General features: G+C 42.8%; 1 protein-coding gene across 1 annotated transcript in view; it reads left to right on the top strand.

Moving 5' to 3' along the window:
* Positions 1-614: 614 nt before the first annotated feature.
* LRRN1 (leucine rich repeat neuronal 1) overlaps positions 615-8,404 on the top strand; it is a 104,001-nt gene continuing 96,211 nt past the window's right edge. Inside the window, exon 1 of the mRNA XM_055079759.1 lies at positions 615-1,036. The gene's annotated coding sequence lies outside the window, so the exon portion shown is untranslated. The remainder of the gene's footprint in view (positions 1,037-8,404) is intronic.

The raw sequence follows: 8,404 nt of genomic DNA, 5'->3' as shown, positions 1-8,404 counted from the left end.
CTTCAGAATTGGGGAAGGTGAGGGCTTGTCCAAGTTCACACACCTGGAGATTCTTAACCCGACCATCTGGCTCCAAACCTATCGTTTTAAACTAAATTAGCAGATTATTCAGACCAGCCCCTTACTTTTTAAAAATGAGAAATTGAGACATAAAAATGTAGAATTAACGTGTCCACCATCATGCAGCCAGTAAGTGGCAGAGCTAGAACCCAAGTCTAAGGATTTCAGAAAAATCCAAATTCCAGACTCTTTCTAAGAAGCAAGGGAAATGTGGTGACAGGCAGAGGTGTCAAGAATTCTGGGTGCCTGAAATTTAGGCAGACAGAAGAGGGTAACACTGAGATCAATCAGCAGGTACTGTATCTCCCTCACAATTTTGCCTTGGTGTCAGCACAGTGTCCTAGAGCTGAACCTTTTGAACCTTTGCTATGTTATGTGCCAACACCTTTCTAGGAGGAAGCATTGTGTTCTGATACCAACAGAGGCACAGGATAGAATTCCAGCCGTGCCACATTAGTCATGTGGCCTTAGATAAAGTACTTCCCCTGCTTGACTGCAGGAGAAGCAGAGGCTGGGAGAGGGGAGGCCACTTGCTCATAGTCACATGGCCAGGGACTGGGAGAACAGAAGTTCAAATCTAGGTTTTTCTATTACAACAATTTGTAAAACAGAATAGAATAAGCAACTATAGTTACGGTTGTCGTTGTTTTGCTTTTTTGTTATTGTTTGCTCGTTTTTAATCCGAGAAACAGGAGAGGAAAAATGAAACAGGTTGCTGGCCTTCTAGGTGCCGTATCCTGGCTGTGATATCCCTGCTGAATGGAAGAGGCCTGTGGCCCATTAGCACTGAGCCTGCTTCCCTGGCTCTCCCCAGGCACCTGGTGCCGCTCCCCACAACAGGCCAGCTCGAAGTAAGGAGCAGCCTCTCTGACTTGCCGTAGGAAAGGGTGCCCCGGTGACCTGGAACAGACAAAAGGGTCTCTTGGAGAATGGAGCAATTAGCTGCCCAGGATGAAATGCTGTCATCAGTGACCTGGTAAGTGAAGGCCAAATAGCCCTGCCCCCATCCTGATACTACAGCACTCATGAGGGAGGCTGGGCCCAGAGGAGGTCTTTACCACTTGGAAGCTGACAAACCTAGCAGCTGCTGCCGCCCAAGATGCCAGGTCCATCAGCTCTGCTATAAGAAGAAACCCATGTGTTCCCAGGTCTTGCTGGCATTTACAGGGAGTGGATTTGCTGGAAGTGACCAGCTGGCTTGGAGAGATAACATGTCTCAGGGCCTGGGGCAGGTCTGGGCCCCTGTGACTCACTACTCCATGCCAGGTTTCCACATGAGGGATTGTAGCCATTAATTAGACACCTGGGTGATGTTTATGGCCCAGGACCTCAATCCCTGTTAGGTTTCATGTTTGTTTTGTTTGTTTTTGTTTGTTTGTTTTTAATAAATCAAACCCTTCTGAAACCATCTGCAAATGGAGAAGAAACAACTAAATGAGAGGCAGGTAACTAAGTGGCAGAGCTCTGTCTCTGAAATCTTACGAATCTGGGTTTAAATCCCTGGTACCTCTCAGTTTCTGTTGCCCCTGGGCCACTCCTCAACCTCTCTAAGCCTTGGTTTCCTTATATGTAAAATGAGAATAATAATATTTCTTATTTGTATCAGAATTGCTTTTGAGACTACACAATAAATGTTAGCTGTTAGCAAACTGTAAGGGGATTCCCTATTCTCTTGTCTGCATCCCTGTGAGTAAATCAGTTACGTAAGAATAGAAACCACAACCTCTCTGCTCACCACTTGACTTAGGCTGAGTTGTCCTAAAAGTCATCCCCTAGACAGGTATTTGAGAGCAAGTAGTCCATTTAAAGTTGATCCCGTGAAGCATGGGTAGGGAAGTAGAAAAATAAGGCAAGAATGGAGGATGGCGCCAATAATGAGGACATGCATTATGTAGCCAGGACCTCCCATGGGCAGCTGAAGCTCCATCCTATTAGAAACCTCTGGGAGATCATGCTTCCATGTCCCATGTGGGGGTGGAAATCGGGGGTGCTTAACCACCAACAACCTTTGGAAGAAGGTAAGGGCTGAGGAGATGAGGAAGCTGGGCTGTTTGTCCACTAACTCCTGGCATCACTGAGTGAGGGCTGCTCCCAGGGGCATTAACTCCCGGGCACTGCCACCTGCTCTGGGCGCCAGGTAGAAAACCCTGGGGCAGAGAGTTGTGGAGCTTGCACAAGACACCATCAGCACGTACTGCAACAGCGGATGCCAGCAGGGAAGTGGGCAGGGCACTGGCAGTGTCTGCTACACCTCTATTACCTGGCCTTTGGTACAATGCCTGATATGTGGGTGGTGCCCGATACATACTGAATGAATAAATAGGAGAAAGAGACACAGATATTGATAACTATAACACAAGACAGTAACTGATCAGAATCATAAAAGAGGCAATTAAATTAGCAAGGGAGGTTAAAAGGAGATATAATTTATTTTTATCCAGGAGTTATTATCAAGGTTTTAAAGAAGAGATTGCAATTGAGTGGGGGTATTTAAGGATATGTTATGGGCTGAATTGTATCCCCCAAGAAATTCATATGGTGAAGTCCTAAAGCCTAGTACCTCAGAGTGTGACTGTATTTACTGACAGGGTCTTTAAAGAGGTGATTAAGTTAAAATGAGGCTGTAAGAATGGGCTCTAATCTATTATGACTGAAGTCCTTAGAAGGAGAGGAAATTAAAACACAGACAGTTACAGAAGATAAGACCACATGAAGACACAGGGAAAAGACAGCCATCTACAAGCCAAGGAGAGAGGCCCGGAACAGATTCTTCCCTCATGGACTTCAGAAGGAACCAATCCTGCTGGCACTTTGATCTCAGACTTCTAGCTTCCAAAACTGTGAGAAAAAATATTTGTTGTTTATGCCACCCAGTCTGTGGTACTTTGTTACAGAAAACTATAGAAAACTATACAGGATAGGTAGCTCTGAGCTTCTGCAAGGTTTTATCTCCAGCCTAGCAGACTGCTTACACAGTGTAGGGGCTTTAAAAATTTATTCTGTGATGAATTTGGCTGTGTGGCAAGTGGAGGAAAGGCATTCTAATAGAGACAAGTGCAAGAATAATGACATGGGGACCAGAAAGTGTGGCAGCTACTAGAAACAGCAAGTTCAGTTTGGCTGGAGCCTAAGTGTGGCATAGTGTTGGGATGCTAGACTGCATTCAGAATGAGTTAATACTGTGATAAGGGGAAAGGCATTCTAATAGACACAAGTGCAAGAATAATGACATGGGGACCAGAAAGTGTGGCAGCTACTAGAAACAGCAAGTTCAGTTTGGCTGGAGCCTAAGTGCTAATGGTGTACAGTGTGGCATAGTGTTGGGATGCTAGACTGCATTCAGAATGAGTTAATACTGTGATAAGGGGTGTGGACCTTATCAAATGGTGTTGTAGCAGTGATCCCCTGCAACAATCACAGCTTCCTGTATCCCTGTTTTGATTCTGGGCTTGACCAGTTGGACATTAGCAAGTGTGGTGCAAGCAAAGTCTTAAGAAGCACTGGGACATTGGGATTTGCCCTCTCTTACTGCTCTTAGGAACCCTGAGATCACATGTGAAGAGGCCAAAGCTAACCTACTGAAGGATGAGAGACAGGTGCACTTCATACAAGCTGTGCCAGATAAGATTCCTAGACCCACCAGCCTACTCACCTCCAGATATATGAATGAGGCCATCCTAGACATTCCAGCCCAACAGAGCCAACCCAGACCAGAAAAACAACCCACCGAAATGCTACAAGTAATAAATATTTATTGTTTGAGTCCACTAAGTTTTGGAATGGCTTGCAGTGAAAGCTACCTGATATAATTGGGAAGTCATTGAAGGTTTTTCGAGGTGGGAGGGTATGACTGAGGCTTTAAGATTAATCTGGAAATAGTTTGCATGATTTGGAAGGCAATTGTTTTAGCTGTTCTCTAACAGGAACAAGTAAATCAATCCTTTGCTGTGCCTTCTCTGAATTTCTCTAGCGCTGAGACCAAGATGGGCCACAGACTGGAAACCTTGTTTATATTACAGATCTGCCATCTAGAGCTACTGTTGACAGCTACTGTGAGATCTGCTTTTTTGGATCTAAATTTCTCAAGGAAAGAGCAAATGTTAGAGGTGGAATTCCAAGGTAATAGTGCAATGGAACTATTATCAAATGCCAAAACCAGAGGGAGCAAAACAAAATAACAAAGAGGGAGCAAAACAAAATAATCTAAAATTCATAGCAGCTGAACTATAGGGGAAAACAGCTGGAGTTTAGGTCAGGCTAAAGGGATGGCTCTCACGACTCTAAAAGGCACAGCCCATGTATGAGCTGATTGTCGCTGGTTGCTTATAAGTGCTTGGCCCTGACTCTTTCACCCTCGGAGACAGCCAGTGTCACTTAGCATAACTGGAATGTGATGAAAATTTGGGGGATTATTTTGACTTCAAAGCTATGATAAAAGCCTCGGTGAGAAAGGAGTTAAAAATCATTGCCTGATATTAGCCATGATACTCCTCTCCAACTTTTCTAAGAATTTAATTCACTGTGTCATGCAAACAAATTCTACATAGAGGCAGGGTTCCATAACAGTGGCCTTCATTTTTGAAGACCACCATGTTTCCAATCAATCAGAATAAGCCTCCCAGCAACTTTGCGCTGCAACTCTGGACTATGTTTTTCTGGAATTCACAAGTAATCCAACCAAAGTCATGGGAACAATGTGACTTCCCAGAGGGTCAAAGCAAGCCAGAAGCAGAACCTAAATTAGAAACCGTATCTCCAAATGTCCAGCCTATGACTTTATCCACAAAACCAGCTCTGCCCCCACTTAGCTATTCATAATTCCCCCAAAGATGAGGGTGAGGATAATTTATGAAACTAGAGAAACTGCATGCTTTGTTTTCCACTAAATTCCAGTGTACTCTTTAGCATAGCAAAGCACATGAGACTTCAGCTGAGATGCAGAGCAGAGAGAGGGTGAAAAATTTGGGTCTGGCTCTGCTAAATTTGTTTCACCCTAAAATAAAATCATAATCCACCTTAACTATGATAAAGAACCCAGAAATGATTCTCTGCCTACCCCAAACCCCCTCCACACACACATTTTTGAACTTCAAAGGAAGCTGAGCCTCTGATTACTGGTAAGCAGCATCTCTGATGCATATGTTGAGAGCGTGAGTCTTTGTGTCTCTATGGAACCAATTATCCGCAGGGCTGGAAAATTAAGAAGTTGAATTGTGTTTCCATGGATGCACGTTCAGATGCTAGACATTAGTGCAGAGTTGAGAGCTATAATAATCCTCTCCAGATAAATCCTCATCAAAACACAGGAGTTTAACAATCTGTTGTCTTCACTTGCTCAGGATGTAGGGTTTCAGGTTTGGGTGGGTATTATGTACAAGGCCTATAGTTAGTGATCTTTTCATGAATTTTCTCTCACACAGTTTCACACGTGTCTCATATAGACTGTTAATGGCACATTTCCTTTAAGTGGGGACTAACTGGTGTCTGAACTTGGCCAGCTGCTCGCATAGAGATAACCGATTTCATATTCAGTTTTGAGTGAGATTGATGGGTTTTTGAATCTGTGACAAGCAAGCCCCAATTGTAGCATAGTGGATGGATAACAGTATAGTCTTAGGAGAAGGGAAACAACAACAGCCCCAAGTTTTAGTATTAATCATAACATTAAATATTATTGTTAGTGTTACAACCACTAATAGCAGTTAATATTTATTAAGCTCTTAGTAGGCCCTATGTCCGAATACCAGCTCCATCACTTGCTGTTGGTTTGACCTAGAAAAGTTACTGTATTCGTTTCCAGAGCTGCTGTAACAAAATACCAAAACTGGGTGGCTTAAATAGAAATTTAGTGTCTGCAGTCCTAGAGGCTAGAAGTCTGAAATCAAGGTGTCTTCAGGGCCATGATCCCCTGCTGCTCTAGGTGAGAATCCTTTCTGCCCTCTCCTAGCTGCTAGTGTTTGCTGGTAATCCTTGGGATTCTGTGATTTACAGATGCATCACTCCAGTCATGTGGGCGTCTTCCTTCTGTGTTTGTTGATATATGTGTCCAAATTTCACCTTTTTATAGGGACACTAGTCATATTGGATGAGGGCCCACCCTAATGACCGCATTTTAACTTGATTACCTCTGCAAAGACCCTATTTCCAAATAAGGTCACATTTTGAGACACTAATAGTTAGGACCTTAACATATCTTTGGTGGAGGTGGAAGGGGACATATTTCAACCCATAACAGTTACCAAACCTCCCTCCTACCCTCACTTCCCCTTTACAGAATGAGGATACAAGGAGTACTGACTTCACAGGGCTGCTGAGAGGATGAAATAAGATAATGTATGTAAAGTGTTTAGCATAATGCCTGGCATATAGCAGGAAGGCAGGAAATGCTAGCTATTATTATCGTGAAAGTGGGGATATAGATCCTTAAAGCTCAGTTTGTTTTGCTTTGCTTTACAGAGGAGAAGCCCATGCTGATAATATTTTCCTCCAACTCTTAAGGGCATAATGATTTTTCATAATGGCATGAGTTGATTTTTACATCTTGTATTTTACCAAAGAACTGTGTGTTTGAAAAAATCTACTTTTTATTTGAATATTGCCATCTATTCATACTATGATAAAATCACTTTGAATAAATACCTTACTCCCAGCAAGTAAATAAACCTGAAAGGTTAAAACCCCAATCAATTTTAAAACGGTTAGTAAATCTTCTAGATTATTGCTAACATATGAGAAATAAAGGCTCTAAAATGTAAAATTAAGGACTTCCATCCCCCTAACAATGCTGATACAGGTAAAATATATTGCAGATATTGGGAGATGACCTCACAACCCTGAAAAGAGCATGACTTTTAGATTCAAGTATATCTGGGCTTAGCTTGTAATGCTACTGCTTATGGCTCTGGGACCAAGGGGAAGTTACTGAACATTTTTCATTCTTGGTTTCGTCATCCATGAAATGAGGATAATAATGCTCCTTCAAAAGTAAGACAGCCTAACCATTGACAGATAAAAGGTAAACAAAATGTGGTATATATGTATAATGGAATATTATTCAGCCTTTAAAAAGAAGGACATTCTGACACGTGCTACAGCATGGATAAAACTTGAGGAGGTTCTGTTAAGTGAGATAAGCCAGTCACAAAAAGACAACTACTGTATGATTCCACTTTTATTATTCTATGTGAATAATCAAATTCATAAAGATAGGAAGTAGAATGGTGGTTGCCAGGGGCTGGGGGAGAGGGGGTTGGGGAGTTATTGTTTAATAGGAACAGAGTTTCAGTTTTTCAAGAAGAAAAGAGTTCTGGAGATGGATGGTGGTGATGACTACACAAAAATGTGAATATACTTAATGCCACTGAATGGTTACTTAATGCCACTGAATGGTACACTAAAAAAATGGTTAAGATGGTAATTTTTATGCTATGTGTACTTTACTACAATCTTTAAAATAAGTTTTAAAAATAAATTTTCAAAAGTTAAAAAAAGTTAGAAGGCCTAAGTAAAGCCCCTAATTAGTATCTGGCATACAGCGGGTAGCAATAGACACATCCCATCATTAATACTCTCCTTCCTCCCCACCAACAATCCTTGCAAAAAGAATTGGGGGGTGCACATAGCATGGGATTCAGGGTAAAAGACTGCAGATAATCTACTAACTTTTTTTTTTTTTTTTTTTTTTTTGCGGTACGCGGGCCTCTCACTGTTGTGGCCTCTCCCGCTGCGGAGCACAGGCTCCGGACGCGCAGGCTCAGCGGCCATGGCTCACGGGCCCAGCCGCTCCGTGGCACGTGGGATCTTCCCGGACCGGGGCACGAACCCGTGTCCCCTGCATCGGCTTCCCCACCAGGGAAGCCCAATCCACTAACATTTGATTTTGAAATGAAGCTAATTAAGTAGGTAGATGACATTCGTCAGGTGATAAGAAAACTAGTCCAAGTGTTGCTATTATCTAGTTCTGTGATTGTGAGCAAGTCACTTAGCTTCTTTGAACCTATTTTCTCATCTGTCAAATAAGAGGGGCTTGAACTAGATGATCAATATTACATCCCAGTCCTTAGAAGATTTCATTACATAAATAAAGTCGAGACATGGTACTTAAGAACAAAGGGTCATAGCTTAGTATGCTAATGTGTCCTCTTTATGCAAAAAATAGGAGAGGGGAAATAAGTATCTTTTATAATGCTAGCAGGGTAAATTGGCCAAAGGGAGGGAAATTGATTTAAAAACAGGATGGGGGGCTTTCCTGGTGGCGCAGTGGTTGCACGTCCGCCTGCCGATGCAGGGGAACCGGGTTCGCGCCCCGGCCTGGGAGGATCCCACATGCCGCGGAGCGGCTGGG

The sequence above is a fragment of the Physeter macrocephalus genome, chromosome 18, assembly GCF_002837175.3.
Source record: "Physeter macrocephalus isolate SW-GA chromosome 18, ASM283717v5, whole genome shotgun sequence".
Lineage (NCBI taxonomy): Eukaryota > Metazoa > Chordata > Mammalia > Artiodactyla > Physeteridae > Physeter > Physeter macrocephalus.
The sequence above is the reverse complement of the archived record's forward strand: the minus strand, read 5'-3'. Positions and strand labels throughout refer to the sequence as shown.